At 46.2% G+C, this 17486-nt stretch overlaps 1 protein-coding gene across 2 annotated transcripts in view; it reads right to left on the reverse strand.

The window, feature by feature from the left end:
* STARD3NL (STARD3 N-terminal like) overlaps nt 1-17264 on the reverse strand; it is a 53646-nt gene extending 36382 nt beyond the window's left edge. For both annotated transcript variants that reach the window (XM_031951950.1, XM_031951955.1), the window contains exon 1: nt 17199-17264. The gene's annotated coding sequence lies outside the window, so the exon portion shown is untranslated. The remainder of the gene's footprint in view (nt 1-17198) is intronic.
* Between the last annotated feature and the right edge of the window lie 222 nt (nt 17265-17486).

The following is a 17486-nucleotide window of genomic DNA, read 5'->3' on the forward strand; positions in this document are numbered from 1 at the left end:
ACTCCCTTTCCTCCTATCTACTTCCCTACTGTCTCCCAGGCCTAGACTTTTCCTTTTTTCTGCTATATTAATGTCATTTCCTTTCCCCAAAATGTCCTCCAGCACTATCAACTGAAACTCTACCCACCCTTCAGGCCCAATTCAAATGTTCCTTTCTCCAAGAAGTCTTCACTGACTCCCCCCACCCCTTTCAGCTGAAAATGATCCCTCCTCCTCTGGGACTCTGGTAACACCTTGTTCATCACAGAAGGGTCTCTCTCTTACACACTGCTACCAAGATTCTCATCTTAAAGGCTGATCCTTTACCTAGATGATGGCCATCTCCCCCAGAGCCAGCATGGCTTCAGAAGCAGCTGAGTTTCAGTTGACAGGATGTTTGCTGCTCCACAAATCCAGGAGAAATGTCAGGAGCAGAACTGAGGTCCGTATATGGTGGGAATCAATCTGACTGCCTGGCCTTTGACACCGCTTAGTCATAGGGGCTTGTGAAAGAGCATGACAAAATCTGGTTGCCCAGAGTTCGTCGGCATTGCATCTCAGTTCTACATAGGTTCTGAATGATGGATGCTGCTCACGTGGCTTTCTCAGCCACCAATGGAATGAAGCAGGGCTAGGAACTTGCAGCCATGTTTTTTTAGCACGATGTTTTCTGTGACTTTGTTGGACAAAAAGGGCATCAGCTCCCATGCTAACAGTATTTTTTTTTTAACTTGAAAAGGCTCCAAGCCAAGACTAAAATAGAGAGCTGGTGCATGACATTCTGCCTGCAGATGATTGTGCATCAATGCAGCCCCTTTGGCTGAGATGCAACAAAGTATGGATTGATTCTCTGCTGCTTCTGCTCATTTTAGCCTAACAATTAACAGCAAGAAAACATCGGTTTTTCCATTGGTTACAGCAAATGGAGAAGCTGTGAATGCAGTGGACAAGTCCTCTTACCTCGGCAGCAAACTTTCCAGGGATGTCCATGTAGATTGACTAAGGGTGACATACGCATTGCCAGAGCTAACTCGATGTTTGGGAGGGAAAGTGTGAGAAAGAAGAGCATTAGGCTGACTCAGGGGGTCATGCTGACCTCAGTGACCTGAAGTGCTTCCATCTGAATCGACTTCAGAAGAGTCTGAAGATCAATCACCAGGCAGGACAAAGCGACAAACACCGTGGTCCTTTCTGGAGCCAAACTGCCCAAAACTCAGACTTTGGGGCAAAGAACACAACTCTGCTGGCCTGGCCACACTGTTTGAATGGCAGGCGTATACTTGGCTAAAAGACTATTTTACGGAGAATTCACATGGGGCAAGTGCTCACATGATGGTCTGAAGAAATGACACAGGGACACTCTCAAGATCTGGAACAAATTGTGAGTTATAGGAGACACTGACACAGGACCAACCAATATGGCGTGCCCTCATCAAAGGCGGCACTGGGCTCTGAGCAAAGCAGAATTGCAGCAGCTCAAATGAAACATAAGACGTAGAACCATCTCTACTCCCAATATTAACATGAAATGTTTGTTTCTTTTCTAAAGTAAATAAAACCTTTTCAGCTCATAGTGTTCAGCCAAAGTCATACATTGTGTCTCTTTGATGGCAACATACTGATGTCATTTTGTTCCTCTTTCTTTGAAAATGAAGGACAACAGCCAATCAATCAACCAATCCATCAACATCTTGACACTCCAGCATTTATCCCATGTGCTTCTGAATAGTCTCATCTTCCCTTCTAGGCTGAGGAAAGCCCCACAGGGAGGTGTATGCCCTAATGGGCACCATTATTATTATTATATTATTATTATTGCCAGTCAGTGAAAAACCCTGTTTTTGTTATATATGTTATTGTTATATTGTTATATGTATACATATATGTATATATAACATGTATGTGTATATATATATATATATATATATATATATATCTTAAATTGTTATATAAGGTATTGGAAAACTGATAAAGTTGGGGGGGCGCAGATTTCACTAGAGGACCTGAAATGAAGTCTAATTCCTTGTCATAATTCTACCTTGTCTAATAGCACAGATATGAAGTATTAAAATGCTAGGAATTTTTGGTTAACTGTCATTCTTCAAATCAAGTAGAAAACCAAGAATTAAAAAGCTGCTATTTTCTCTCAAGGAAATTCTACCATCAAGGCAGCAATTATTATTATTCGATTATACATCATTTATAAAGCCTAATGACAAACAAGTGAAGTTTTCCAAACTAAGGAACACACTCAAGTAACATGAAATCTTCAAGAATTTTTTTTTAATAATAAAATAGAATCACTAGAAGTGATGGCTCAGTATTACTCGACCTGGGGGCAAGAAAGTCATATGGGAATAGCTACTCTAACACCTTCCATCCCTAGGGAAAATAAGTGAATGGGAAATTTAAAGTTCAAATCTCAACTCTTACACATGGAAACATCCATCTAGATTGTGGTAACACACTGTCTATCAGCCTCAGATTGGTTCCTCTGAAAGTAGAGCAGATCCTGGCAAAAATTATTTACCTTGTCTGCTTATCAAAAGGATCAAAGTACAGTTGCCTCTCAAACGAACTGGCTGTTGATGGTGATGAGGGTGGTGGGTGTGGCAGCGGTAGTAATGATAACCAAGGATAGAGCCATTCCTTAATTTTCAGAATGGGTCACGCTTTCTCCTTTGGAAATCATTTTGTCTTTAGATCTTAATTCCAGATTGCATTCCCCCAACTTAGTTAATTGCATCACCTCTTCAAGTCTCCCATTTTTCCATATCTTCACGGGCCGCAGCATTGGGCTAAAATATCTGGTAAAATTGAATGGGGTGAATGTAAAATCTTATTTTTGCATTAAAAAAAAAAAATTACTTCCCAAGGACAAGATGGAGAATCTCAGGGGAACGGATTCTAAGGATTATAGTAGATTGTAAGATCAATGAGTCACCAGTGTGATATGGCAGCCAAAACTCTGATCTTGGGGTTTATCAAGAAGCAAAGCTTCTAGGAATGAGGTGATAATCCCTGTAAATAAGGGAGTGGCAGGCCGTCTGGATCTGGCCCCAATCAAATCCCATCCCATCTGGAGTACTATATTCAGTTCTGGGAACAAGAGTTTAGAAAGGATGTGAACAAGGTGAACAGAAGGGAGGGCAACCAAATGACACGCCCGGAATCTATAGTATATGAGGAAGGAGTGAGGGACTGGAAATGTCAATCAACTCACCAGCCACTATTTATGAACCTATGTGTCAAGGACTGTGCTAAATTCAGGGCAAAGAAAAAAAACCTAAGGAAACGAAGGCCCAGTAGGGGCATAATGGCCCTCCCTTAGCACCATTGGAGCATCTATCTATCTTCTGCTTTCTCCTACCAGAATATCCCTCTGCTGGCCCAGGCTCTCTTCCACTGGTCCCACTTTACGGAAAGATCAAGGCCAGTCAGCCTACTTTCCCTTCCTGGCCACAAGCAATCAATCTACATTTATTAAGCACCTACTATGTGCCAGGCCTTGCTAAGTGCTAGGGATACAAAAAGAGACAAAAGATCCAGTCCTCCAAAAGCTTAGAATGTAATGGGGAAGAGAACATGCAAATATATGCAAAGCAAGGTCTATGCAGGATAAACAGGAAATAATAATGAATAGACAGAAGGTGCTGGAATTAAGAAGGGTTAGGAAAGACTTTCTGTGGAAAGTGGGATCTTAGTTGGGATTAAGGGAAGCCAGGGAGGTCAATAGTCAGAACAGAGGAGAAAGAACAGTCCTCGCCTGGAGGACGGCCAGAGAGAATCCTGCAGCTTAGAGAAGCAGAGTCTTGTTTGTCTGTGGAACAGCCAGAAGGCCCGGGTCACTCGACTGAAGAGCATGTGTCGGCACTCAGACAGAAGATGGTCTTTTGTAACGGAAGAGGACTGTGACAATCAGGGAAGTGACTAGCTGGATTTAAGTGACGTCACTTGCCTCACTTTCCCTTCCACAGCCATCTGAGTTCAATGGCAAGAGACAGACATGTGGCAGGGACTAAGGAATATGAATACTGGGAAGGGAAGAGGGAGCTGGGTCATGGAGGGCTTTGGGGGCCACCAGCATTCGCCAGAGTACTTGATCCTGGAGGCGATTGGGACCTTCTGGCTTCCCGATTGGGACACAAGGCTTTGGGGAGTACCTCCCCTCTTCTCACCCTTTTTCAGCTCCCTGGTTTGTTTTAAACATTTTATTTGCCTCCCCAATGCTCAGCACAGTCAGAAAGGCTCTTACAAGGAGTAGATAGCTTCTTTTTGGTCCTGAGAAGGGAGAAACTGTCAAGAGAAAGACCAAGGCTTGTTTAGGAACTTTTCTAATGGTTTCTGACTGTACCAAAGTGGAACAGCCATGTTGGAGCTGCTGGGTTCCACCTTACTGGCAATCTATGAGCAAAGGCTGTGCACAAGCACCAGCTGGGTCAGCCTGGACACCAGCTAGACCCCATGGCCATGGAGGACCTTCCTCTGAAATTCTCTGACTGTGATTTCATGGCTGGATCTCAAAAATCCTCTCAAAGTGCTGTAGGTTCCTAAGATATCTTCACTGTCCAAGGGGGCAAAAGGAGATGTATACCCAGAAAGCTTCTCCACAGGAGTCCCCCAAGACCTTGGGGATGGACTGCATCATCACTGGTGCTTCTGCTCTTCCCGGACCTTGGGAGACAGCACTCACCCCAAGCCAAGTGACCTTTCCATCACAGTGTAAAAAATCTACCAGATTACAGAAGAGAGCTGGCAGGGACTAGAAGGCCACCAAGGTTGTACACATGAGGAAACTAAGGAAGACATCCACCCTGTCGGTGTAGGAGCCACAACCTGGCTCAGGCTTTCCAGACCCCAAAGAGGTAAGCAGACCCCCAGCAGCAGCAGCATTTCTTTAGATATCTAGATCTAGATACACATATACGTCTCTGTATAGATGTGCATGTATGTTTATATATCTATGTATATATGTGTCTACACACCTTCTAAACTGTGCACCTAGAGCTCACTGGTCATTACTGGAGGAATGGAGACTACTGGAACAAAGCAGCATCTTCTCATTAAGTCTGATGACAAAGCTACAACTGAATATCCCGTCTGCCAGCTTCTTCCCGATGGCTGGAACTTCTATCAGCTCAAAGTAAACAACAGCCAGAGAATGATCTCAAACGGGCGTTAAATCTCATTTCTCAGGGTACATCACTTTGAAGAGCCTGAGCAGGGAAAGGGATAAAAGCAAGCAAAGCCTATGAAAATATGAGGAGAGCAGAGCTAGCTCCTCTCCAGCCCAGCTCTTGTTCCTGTGACCAAAATGGTTTGGTGGGCAGCTAAGCATAAGGGATGGAGCACCCAGACGTAGGAAAACCTGATTCAAGTCTGGCCTATGTGACCCTGAGAAAATCACTTAACATCGTGTGCCTCGGTTTCCTCATCTGCAAAATGAGCCAGAGAAGGAAATGACCAAGCACTCTGCTATCTTTGCCAAGAAAACTCCACATGAGACCAGGAAGAGTCAGTCAGAACTAAAAACAGCTTAACAATAACAAAACAGGGCCGAAGAGAAGGAAGGGGAAGGGGAACAGACATAGTTTCCCTTGAGATTTCTCCTGAACTGACACGTCTCTACCATTTTTGAGCACACACTCCTTTCCTTCAATAGACACCCACATTACACATGCTAATCAATGCAAGAGGCATTCTTACATAATTCAGATTAAAGATTTTTAATCAAAAACTTGATTGTATCAAAAGGATGCTAAGTCATCCGTTATATAACTACAGAACCATCAGAGTCAGAAAAAGACAGATTGCTTTTTTCTGCTCACAACATCCAGGGAGGCGGCCGGGTCTCCAAAGGTCTTCAGCAGCACTGCCGAATGTTTCCTGTCCTCTCTGCTCTGCTTTCCATCCCCCAGCGAAATAATAGTCATGGCAACAGGCTCTTCTTCAGCCAAACTCTCACTAAATCTCTGGGAAAAAGCCTATTATGGAAAATCCCATCTGGACACACTCCGTTCACAGGAAGACGCGTGCACACAAAATTCAATGCAAATCACCAAGTGTTAATTAAACCCCTACACTCTGTGTTGGGGTCCGAGAAGAGAAAAATTAGAGCGGGTCTGCCCTCCATCGGGGGAAAATAACACGTGCACAGAGAAGTGCAAAATCAAATCCAAATGAACTCAGGATGAGGAGGGGAGTGAGCGCTAGCGGCTGGGGGAAGGGAGCAGCAAAATTGGTTGGGAAAGGGTCATATGAGTGGGAGGAGGCATCTGAATGGGTGCCAAAATGGGAGTCAGTGACCAAAGTTTGAGATGTCCCTTAGAAGCCTGTGTGTGACAAGCCACATAATCTCTCTGGGCCCCAAGGTCCTCAGCAGGAAAATGAAGGACCTGGACTAGAAATAGCCTCTGAGGTTCCCTCCAGTCACAGATTTCTGTTATCCCATGATCTCAATGAGTCTGTGAAAGTCAAAAACAATGACGTGTTTTATTGAATAAAATTTGTTCAGTAAAAGCATTTTGCTTTTGACAATCGCTCCTGGATTTTAGGGTGTGTCAGCCACCTTCTATTGTAGCCGGTGCTGAGAGGTCACAGATGTCACCATGAAACAGGTCCCTCATCTATCCCATTTGGAAGCTTAAGACCTTGGGGTCAGCCTCAACTCCTCCCTCTCCAACCCGTGTTCAATTAGCTGAAGAGTCTTACAAAAACCTACCCATAATGCTCCATACCCCTCTTCCCCTCCAGTCCCACAGATGGTGAGTCCAGGCACTCTCAACCAGATCAGGGCAAACCCTTCCTAAATTCATCTCTCTGCCCCAATGTCTCCCCCTTCTCTCCACAAAACTGACCAAGGGACAGGCTAGAATCACAGATCCTGCTCAGAAAGCCACAGTGGCTCCCTTCTTCTGCCTCTAAGATAAAATGCAATCTGGATGGGGAGGCCGTGTGTGTGTGTATGTGTGTGTGTGTGTGTGTGTGTACATATATGCATGTGTGAACATTTAAAGCTCTTCCCAATGTGGTTCTGCCGATATTTCTAGAATTATTATACATTTCTCCCCTTTCAACTAAAAATCCTTACTTAAATTTCTTCAAAGGTGGCCCTCCTCCATGCCCAGCTCCCCACTTTTACCCAAGTTATTGCCTCAACCAACACCCCCATGCCCAGTGGGTCTCCATCCCTATTCCTGCCTCTTAGAATCTCTAGCTTCTACCAAAGCTCAGCTCATCTGCCCCCCGGCCTCTAAAACTACTCTGAATTCAAGTGGTCCATTCTGTATTTACCTCTCTCCTACGTGTCTTCCCAGAGAGAATGCAATTTCCTGAAAGCAAGGACCATTTTAAATCCTTTGTTTCCCCTGAGCCCAGCACAGGGCCTGGCGCGTGGCATCCACTTAATAAATGCTTCTTAATTAGCTGATTGAAGGCCTGAATTCAAAATCAGCTGCTACTTCCTGGGTCATGATTCCTGAGCTAGAGCTAAGAAACTGTCTTATAAAGTAGAAGGAAGTAAGACACTTCTCAAACTCTCTGGCCCACAAGCCTCTGGGCTCCTGGCTGTCTCTGACCTAGAATGCAGACTGCCCCTGGCCTTGATGACACCGAGTCTCCCCATGTCCCCCAAAGGTTTGTATTTATAATGCTATATTGTTACAGATCAAAGCAAACTTTTCAATAGGGAGCAACAATAACTTCTATAAAAAAAGTCATCTTTCCACATAATGTGAGCAGTAATTCCCAGGAAATAAAACTGAGCTCCCAGGGGTTGTTAGTGTGATTGCTCTGGTTCCGAGGTTGCTGTGGATCCCTTTGGAAGGCAGGTGAATTCTAGGGATTCCTTCTTAGCCTTGGGTCATACTGAGATTCTCCCTGATCTCCCCTTCCCTCTTGCCCTGGCCTTTATCTGCTGTGTCCTAGAAGCCTCTTCCCCTAAAAGCTCCCTCCATCCTGGATGTCACACTTTGGAGGTCCCGCTGACTGGCTGGCTCCTCCCATTTCAAGGAGTCCAGAGACCTGGATTAGCCAAAGCTTCATTCCCTCTGGCCAGGCTACGCTCAGAGCTCATCTGGACTTCCTCTAAGTCCTCCTGGCCCAGTACCTCCATCTCTAATCACCCCCCACCTATCTCAGCTCCCTCTTATGGGCTGTTTGCCCCCATAGAATGTAAGCCACTCAACAGTAGGAACTGCTTTTCTCTCTGTATTTGTATTCCCAAACCTTAGCACGGTGTCTGGCACAAGAGACGCATGCAATAACCACTTGATGACTTGGCTAAAATACAGGATTACAAGTCAAGTCAACTCATGGCTACTATGTGCCAAACACTGTGCTAAGTACAGGGGGACTCAAAGAAAAGCAACAGAGAGACCCTTTTCTCTGAAGGGAGACAACTTGCAAATAGCTATGGCCAAATACAATCTGGACACAATAAACTGGAGAAAATCAACAGAGAAGACACTAGCCTTAGAGAGAATTAAGAGAAGGAATCTTGGAAGGCAGAACTTTAATTGAGAAGTGATGTGAGCTAAGGAAGCCAGAAGGCAGAGATGAGGAGGAGAAAGCTCTGGGGAGCCAGCGAAAATGTCCTGAGGTGGGAAGTGGAGGGTCTGGTACAAGGAAGAGCAAGGAAATCATGGGGAAATCAATTACACCAAAATACAAATATATTTAAAAAACAAAACAAAACCAAAGGCCTGCAGACCCCAAGTGAAGAACCCATTTTACTGATCTCTCATAAACACAGCTTAGAATCAGGTTCTTGTAAGATGGCAAATGTGCTAGAGAACAAGACGAAGAATCCAAAGAAATAGGGGAAGCCGAGGAGGCAGATCCTACACACGGATTAGAGCTATGGAAAAGAAAATATCATCTGGGAACCAAACTTAGGTTAAAGGCAATGGATACAACCACTTTATTTTCAAAGCACTAGCCACCAAAACTCACACACACACACGTGTGCCATCTCAGCCATAAAAGCTCTCTTGAGTCCCTCAGCCTGACTTGCCCTGAAGTTTCTTCGAAAGTTGACATTGGAGGCCTTCCTGCCCAAACCCAGACTTTTTTACATCAGGGCCTCCTCCCACCCAGAGCGGACACTCCTGGAAGCCAAATACTCTTCTAGATTCCTCTTGTACCTCTGTCCAGCCCCTTGCACAACGTGTGACCCAAAGGAAACACCCTCAACACATCTTGTGCTTTGGGTGAACCTATGTTTCATCCTAACACCAATGATTAAAGACAAATTTAATTTTAAAAGAGTTCAAGGAAGTCAACTAATCCCCTAAAGGCAAGATGCAATGGCAGAAGGTGGGAGATGGTGAAAGAGACCACTGCCATTCAGTGAATTCATGGGAGAGCTCATGCTTCCCCAAAATCAAAAATGCCCATTTCAAAATGCTAACATCTTATCTGTCAAACTCCCCTTAGGGAATGACTATCAACAGAGCATCACACATGCGTTTCACAAGCAGAGAAATTTCCCACTTCCTTAATTAGAAACCTGTCACTTTGGAAACACTTTTTTCTTATATCATTGGGGTCACACCCTGAGGTTCCACCAGTTTGGAGTGTAGAGTAACTAAGACCTGGACTGAAGTGCCCCTCTGCCCTATTTACAAATAAAGAGTTCACTAAGCAAAGTAAGGATGAATCAGAAAAGACTATGAGGAGACTATAAGCAGTTTAAAGGCAGACTAGTTTCAAACAAGTTCCCAGCTCATTCAAAATAAAACCTTCATTGAAACCAAGAAACAAGACCTTTCTGAGGTTTTTTGCACTAGAAACAGGCTGCTATAAAACACACACACACACACACACACACACACACACACACACACACACACACACCTTCCTAGGCTTCTATATCTCAATGATCTCATGCTTTCTCTCTCAAGTAATGGTAGTCTATGTTCAATCACAACACGCCACAATCGAGTCCCACTAATTCTTCAAGGCGCTCAACTACCAAAAGCTGGATTCTAAAAGGAAGCTCAGTGGTGCAGTGGACAGAGCGCCAGCCCTGCAGTCAGGAGGATTTGAGTTCAAATACGGCTCAGACACTTAATACTTACTAGTTGTGTGACTCTGGGCAATTCCCTTAATCACTTTTGCCTCATCAAAAAGGAAAAAAAAAAGAAATGAAAAAAGAAAAAGAAAAGTAGATTCTCGTCAGTTTGTGTTAATTCCAAAGACAGGAAAGAATATGGATTTCCTCTAGATAGATTCTCAATCACAGGTTTGGAACAAAGAAGGTTTCTGGCTAACCGAACAGCGCTTTATCCCTGAAGCATCTCCATTTATCTCAGTGGGCTAGAAATTGCAAAGAGATCAAGGAAGCGTCATAGCCACAATCTGCACTCAGGTCTCTGGATTCTGCTGATCAAATAAATCTCCCTTCCATCTAATCAGTGATTGAATGGGAGTTCCAATTATTGCACGTGCCTTTAAATAATAAAATGCCCTTTCTTTAAGTTTCAGCCTATTCTTTATTCTAATTCATCTTCCCAGCCCTCAAGTACAGAGCTCTATAAAGTAGCATCTATAACGTGTGCAGGGATGGATCGACCTTCAGAATGTCCCCCTGGAGTCCAAAACTGAAAAGAAGAATGTGCGTTTGGTAAGCGCCTACTGTGTGTGATGCTGTGTCAGGCCCTCAGGAGGCAAAGATAGAAATGGAAAAAAATGGCTCCTTTCCCTCAAGAAGCTTTCGGCCTCCTGCCGATAACACATGTAGATGGAGAAGCACACGCCTGGTGCCCTGATGAGGGAACTGCACTACGGATCTGGAGGCTCCAGCACCGTTTCCCATCAGAACTAGAACCAGAGCTGAGCCTTAGACAAAAGCTACAATTCTATGAGGCAGAAGTTAGGAAGGAGCATATTACAGTATACAGAGACAGGAGAGGGAATGGCCAGTTCAGGTGGATTAGAATGTGAACTCAGGAATCAGACTGTGAAGGGCTTTAAGTGGCAAGCTGAAGAAGTTCTATTTTCTATAGGGGAAAGAGGGAGCTACTGAGGCTGCTTGAGCAGGGGAGTATATGATCAGACTGATTATTCTGATAGTTTGTAAGATGAATGGGGGTCTCACATAGAGTAAAGGAGACCAGGTGCCTGTTCCAAAGACCATAGCTTCACTTATGCCCAGGGGCACGTGAGCTGGTATTCTACACACGGATTCATCTTGGGTTAAACATGAAGGAAAGACAGTAGTATACATGTCGAAGCAGAAAAATGTCTCCATGAATGAGTGGGAGAAAAGGAAAGAGATGGGCCCCCAAGTAGCCCAGGGATCTCTTGCATTAATCACTTGGCTGCCCAGTACAAACCAGAGGCCCAAATCTAACTGAATAAAGTTTCATATCTGAACCTTCAAAGATGATGATAAATGGCCTGACTAGGAACTTCATAGTGGAGCAAAGTTCATCCTTCTTTCAGGCTGAGGGTGTCAAGAGAACTTCCCTAAAATAGCAGTTCTGCATTCGATGCTCCCACCTCAGGAACTCTTTTCAAGGTAAATCAAGCATCAGCCCAGTTTACTGATGGGACAGGATTTGATTTCAGTCTTGCCAAAGATTGCTCCATCTTCTGCCACCAGAGCCCTTTTGTCACTCTATTGTCGCTGTTCATTTGTGTTCAGCAATTTTCACTTGTGTCCAATTCTCTGTGACCCCATTTTCTTGGCAGAGATACTGGATGGATTGGCCATTTCTTTCGCAAGCTCATTTTACACATGGGGAAACGGAGGTAAACTGGGTTAAGAGACATGCCCAGAGTCACACAGTTAATAAGTGTCAGAGGTCAGATTTGAACTCAGGAAGATGAGCTTTTTGACCTAGACTCTCCTATCTGTCCTATGGCTAACTTAGCCTCCATCAACGTGCGCTAGAACTTCTGAATGAGTTCACAGAAACCATTTGATATTTAATTCTCTGGGCCCTACTGTCAAAGTCTGGAGCATTTTGTCACTGCAGATGCGTCCTTTACATATGTGACAAAGTACAGCTCCATTGGCAGGCTCCGCCACAAAGGACACTGTGTCTGCTGCGGGCCAGGGACCAAATCTGTGTTAAAGACAACTTTGCAGAGATAAGTTTGTTCCCTACGGAAAGTTTGCTCTAACTCCATCTACCAATACCAGGATTAATGAAATGCTTTAAGGTTAGCAAAAGCACTGGACACATGTCCCTCTTTTGTCCCTCACAGGACCCCTGGGACAAGAGTGTCATCTCCTGTGCCATGTAAACAGGAAAGCTGAGGCTGCCAGCAGGCGGGTGCCATGCCCAAGGTCACACATTAGAGTGTCTGAGACAGGATTCTAACCTGCCCACCGCGCCATCTAGCAGCCTTGGTCCCCTCTGACCTGAATCATTTCCAGAGTACCACTAGCCTAACGGCACAAAAGCATCACTTCTGATGACTCGTCATCCTTTTCCGTTGTGTTACCCAATCACACTGCTATAGCCCAGAGATATATTTCACATTAACATGCCTTTACATGGTCTCTGTCTGGACACAAATCAAAACTAAGAGGTTGGGCCAAAACAGCCCGTGCAAATGAAATTTTATCATACCAAGGAAGTTATATAAGACTGAAAAGAAACACTCAACGAATATCTAACAATTGGAAGACATTTCTAATAAGGAGTTCAGCAATTAAATGAAAATCATTATAACATTGACTTATTATGTGTTTATAATATTATGTTATATAATTACATTATAATGTATACATTATATACATTACAATGTTTTATAATTAATAAAATAATAATAGCATAAGAAGTACTAGGTGAAAATAAAATAAAAAAGGCCATAAAGTATCATGGCAAATTGAATAAAAACAGATTAACAAAAAAGAAATGAACTGATTTAGCAAGCTGTAAGAAATGTGTGAGGAACAGAATCAAAAAGACAAAAAATATTTTTTTTCCAAAAACAAAGAATTCACAAAATTCAATAATGAGGAAATGAAACACTATCATTTTAGACTAATGTGTAATAATATTTGACAATAACATTAGGAAAAAAGGCTACATAGAAACAAAGACAAGTAAACAACTGGACTTAAAATTATTAGGAAAAAAATTAATTTAAATTACAATACCAAGACAATGAATGCAATTCAAGTTATGACAATGATTAGTTTTATTAATAAGAGAGAAGAGCAACCTGTCTCTCTGAGGAATCTGATTCTCTTATGGACCTGATGCAGAGTGAAGCAAATAAAATCTACAAACGATATACAAAATAACAACAACCAAATGGAAAGAGCTCAGTGTTACTTAGTTATAAAATTTAATTTAAATAACAATATCAAGACAATGAATGCAATTCAATTTATGACAATGATTAGTTTTATTAATAAGAAAGAAGAGCAACCTGTCTCTCTGAGGAATGATTCTCTTATGGATCCGATGCAGGGTGAAGCAAATAAAATCTACAAACGATAAACAAAATAACAACAACCAAATGGAAAGAGCTCAGTGCTACTTAGTTATAATCCAGCTGATTACTCCTCCTTTCTTGAAGGGAAAAACCTGTGTCTCCTTCCTCTCACAGAAGTGTTGAAGGACCAACTGGGCACCACTTCATATCCTGTTAGACACAACTGAAGTCAGTAAGCTATACCAGACTGATCTCTTATTTTTCTCCTCTGGCTTTATTTTATTTTATTTTTTAAAGAGATGTGGCCTGTTGAGGAGAGGAGGGAAGAGGCATATATTTAGAAATGAAACTCTTGTAAAAATAAAAGATATGAACCAAAATGAAAGGGAAAAAAAAGGGGAAGAGCAAAAAAAAGTTGAGACAGTTAGGTGGCCCAGTGGATAGAGCATCAGGCCTGTAGTCAAGAATCTGCAAATCCAGCCTGAGACACTTCCTAGCAATGTGACCCTGAGCAAGTCACTCCATCCTGTTTGCCTCGAGTAAGAGAAGGGCTCATGCAGAACTGGACACAACCGGAAAACAACTGAACAACAATAACAAAAAAAACTAAAATCAATGAAAGAGAAAATTTTTAAAAAACAGAATTTATAAAACTGAGTGTTGCTATAAAAACTGACCCAGGTTCAGAAAATTCAATTCAAAAAAGAGAGAAAAAAGGAAAATCATCAAAATGATCATATTTAAAGCCCCCAAATCTGAATTCTGCTCACCAGGTCACAGGATTAAGCAGAAAGACACTAAGAAAATAGTCATGTGAATACAACTTGAAAAGGGCCCCTCACTAAGATGAGAACAAGATACTGAGGGAGAAATCAAAGTCTTGTCTGTTCCCAGGCGGTCGGCAACTCATTTGTTTTCCTCATCTGTATAAACTGGGGGTTTGCCCAGCTTAAGTCAAAGGTTCCGCCAAGCCCTAACATTCCATGAATTTAGAGAGCGGCTGCTGCCTGAAAGTGCCAATCTTGAGAAATAAGGCACCAAACCAAAGGAGCGTTTTGAGCACAAAGCTGAAAGAACAAGAATCACTTTGCCTCAAATTGGAAATTGCTTCTGGCCTTCAGGATGCAGTCAAGTCGCTTTGGGAAGATCATTATTAATAAAGAGATCAGACTTCGGTCATTCATCAGCAGGCAACTCCACCGTGCCGACCACGATTCTGGGGCCCACGGAGGAAGGCCTCAGAATGTGGACAAATCCCCAGGAATCCCACAGGATGAAAAATGCACAGGAGGCAGAATAGGCACCTGTGGCAGAACACTCACACCAACGGCTGCACAGGAGACACACTCAGCTCCCCCAAGGGCTCATGGTCCAGTGAGGGAGGTCAGAACAGGAGGGTTCTCTTAGAAGGCAGAACAGCCCAAGAGAGGGGAAAGACCAAGCTGGGGGTTCAAAGAAGGGAAGTACCAGGACAGAGAACTAACAGGGGATGATGACATCCCTTCTCTTCCCTTTCTTCCCAACTCCCAGGGGTCCAGCCACCCCCACCACTGCAGTGCAGACAATCCAGCTCCATCTCTAGCCTCACATCCCCAACGGCCACTTGAGCGTTTCCCAAGTCTCAAAGTCTCCATGTCCAGAGTAGGGCTTGTCATCTTACCCCAAAGCCACCCACCATTTCTGAGCCTCCCAGGAGCCCATCTTGGCAGCATTTCAACTCTACTCTGCTCATCCCAAAGAGACAACAAGGGCCGTATCTCACAATGTCTACCTCTGGGGAGTAAAACTCCCAAATGACAGGCAACGCGGCTCCCCTGAGGACCTCAGCTTCCCAACACACTGGGTGCACAGCCGAGCAAGGGCTTATGGGAGCACAAGCACAAGGTGAAATCAAGATGCTCGCTGCTGGGATGAAATGTGCAAATAAAGGAGAGATGTGGACCTGCTCACTCCCCTTCCCATCTCCAAAGATGGCGCCTGCTGGATTGGGTGGCAGGGATGGCCTGTAGGCAAAGGGCAGCCTGGCCAAGGGAAATCCAGAAGAGGATCCTGAGGTCAGCCAGGCTTTTACTAGGGGCCAGGCTTCGTGCCAAGCATTGGCCAGTTAGTGGAGTCATGGAGGTCTTAGCAAAGTAAAGAAGCAAAGGGACAGGCCAAGGATGAGGGGAGAAGGCAATTTTAAAAGCCAATAGGATGAAGGGATTAATTCGAGCACTTTAGAAGTCCTTCCCTAGAAAATAGCTGAACTATTTCTTCCAAATCTGACAATCTTAGCACAAGAATTAAGAATAAAAAATCCTAACCGGGCCAATGAAGAAGGGTTTTTTGAACAGAAAACAAAGGGGGGGGAGGGGGGATTGGAAGGGGAGGGGACGTTTTCCAGATCTCTCCTCGGTGACACACCTTGTGCTCCCAGCATTCATTTCTTCAGAGAACCCAAAAAGCCAAAGGGGACAATTATTACCACCTGATGTGGCCCCTTTGAGCGTGATACTGTGGGGGGAGGGAAAGTGGAGGATAAGTGTGAGGGAGACAGAGACAGAAACAGAGAGAGAGACAGACACAGACACAGAGACAGAAAGGAAGAGACAGAGACAGAGACAGAAACAGAGGGAGAGACAGACACAGACACAGAGACAGAAAGGAAGAGACAGAGACAGAAACAGAGGGAGAGACGGAGAGACACAGACACAGAGACAGAAAGGAAGAGACAGAGACAGAAACAGAGGGAGAGACGGAGAGACACAGAGACAGAAACAGAGGAAGAGGGAGAAAGACACAGAGAAAAAGGAGACAGAGAACAGACGGGGAAAGAGGCAGAAGAGAGAAGGTGGGAGAGGCGAGGCCGGCCCAGGAAGGACCGATGGGCTGGCCCCACCGGGGGGGCGTCCCGCACTGGCCTGGCAAACTAGCGGAGGTTTGGGGCCGGGTGGGCGCTGCGCCGGCGGGGATCGCAGCAACCCCCAGCCCGGGGGTGGGACCCCAAACCCACGGGAGCCCGCGGACTCCCTGACCGACCGGGGCCCACGGACACTGGGACGGGGACCACTTGTGCACCAGTCCTAAGGATCCAGGCCACGCCCGGGGCCCAGGGGCAGCAGACACGCCTGGGGGGAGGCGTCCAGACCCGGGGTCACCCCCTCAGTCCGTGCACCACAGGAGACCAGGAGCGGCTGAGGGGGAGCTGGAGGTCAGCCGGCCCATGCCCCATGTTTCACAGGCGGGGAAACTGAGGCACGGGCACGAGCGAGGTCCCTGAGGGAAGCCCGGGGGACGGCAGGGAGGGGGAGGGCGGATCAGGAGGACCCCCCTCCCTCCGAAAGCGAGGGCGGGGCCGTGAAACCAGACACAGGGAACTGAAGCACAGGCGGCTCCACCAGGAGCAGGATGGGGAAACTGAGGCACGGGCAGAGAGGCGCCGCAAGGGGGAAACCAGGCACCGGGGGAAGGGGCACCAAACGGGCACCGGGGGGAAACCGAGGCACCGGGGGGGGAACTGAGGCACCGGGGGGGAAACCGAGGCACGGGGGAACTGAGGCACCGGGGGAAGGAGGCGCCGGGGATGAGGCGCGGGGAACCGAGGCACGGGGGAAACCCGAGGCACCGGGGGAAGGAGGCGCCGGGGGGAACCGAAGCACCGGGGCCGGGGCACGGGGAAACCGAGGCATGGGGGGGTGGGGCGCCGGGGGAAACGAGGCCGGGAGGAAACCAAGCCAGGGGGCGAGGCGCCTCGGGGCCAGACCGGCGGGGACCCGCCCCCGCTCAGTGTGCCCGTCTGCGCAATGGGCGCGGAGCCGCCGCCCCGCCCCCGCCCCCCGCCCTACCTCATCGGGCTGGCGCCGGCCGCGTCCCGGAGGGCCGGCGGACGCTCGGGCCGGGCCGGCGAGCGGACGGGACGCGGCTTCTGCCTCCGGCGCGAGCGACCCCGAGACCCGAGCTCGGTCTCAGGCAGCGCCCGGACCCGGCTCCTCCGCCAGCCGCCGGGCGACGTCAATGCGCCGTGACGTCATCCCGCCCGCGGTGACATCAGCGCGGCGCCGGGCTCCCGGGAGAGGAGGGGGCGGGGGCGATGCCACCGTGGGGGCGGAGAGATCCTGGAACGCCGCCAAGCG

This window comes from Sarcophilus harrisii, chromosome 1 (assembly GCF_902635505.1).
Source record: "Sarcophilus harrisii chromosome 1, mSarHar1.11, whole genome shotgun sequence".
Lineage (NCBI taxonomy): Eukaryota > Metazoa > Chordata > Mammalia > Dasyuromorphia > Dasyuridae > Sarcophilus > Sarcophilus harrisii.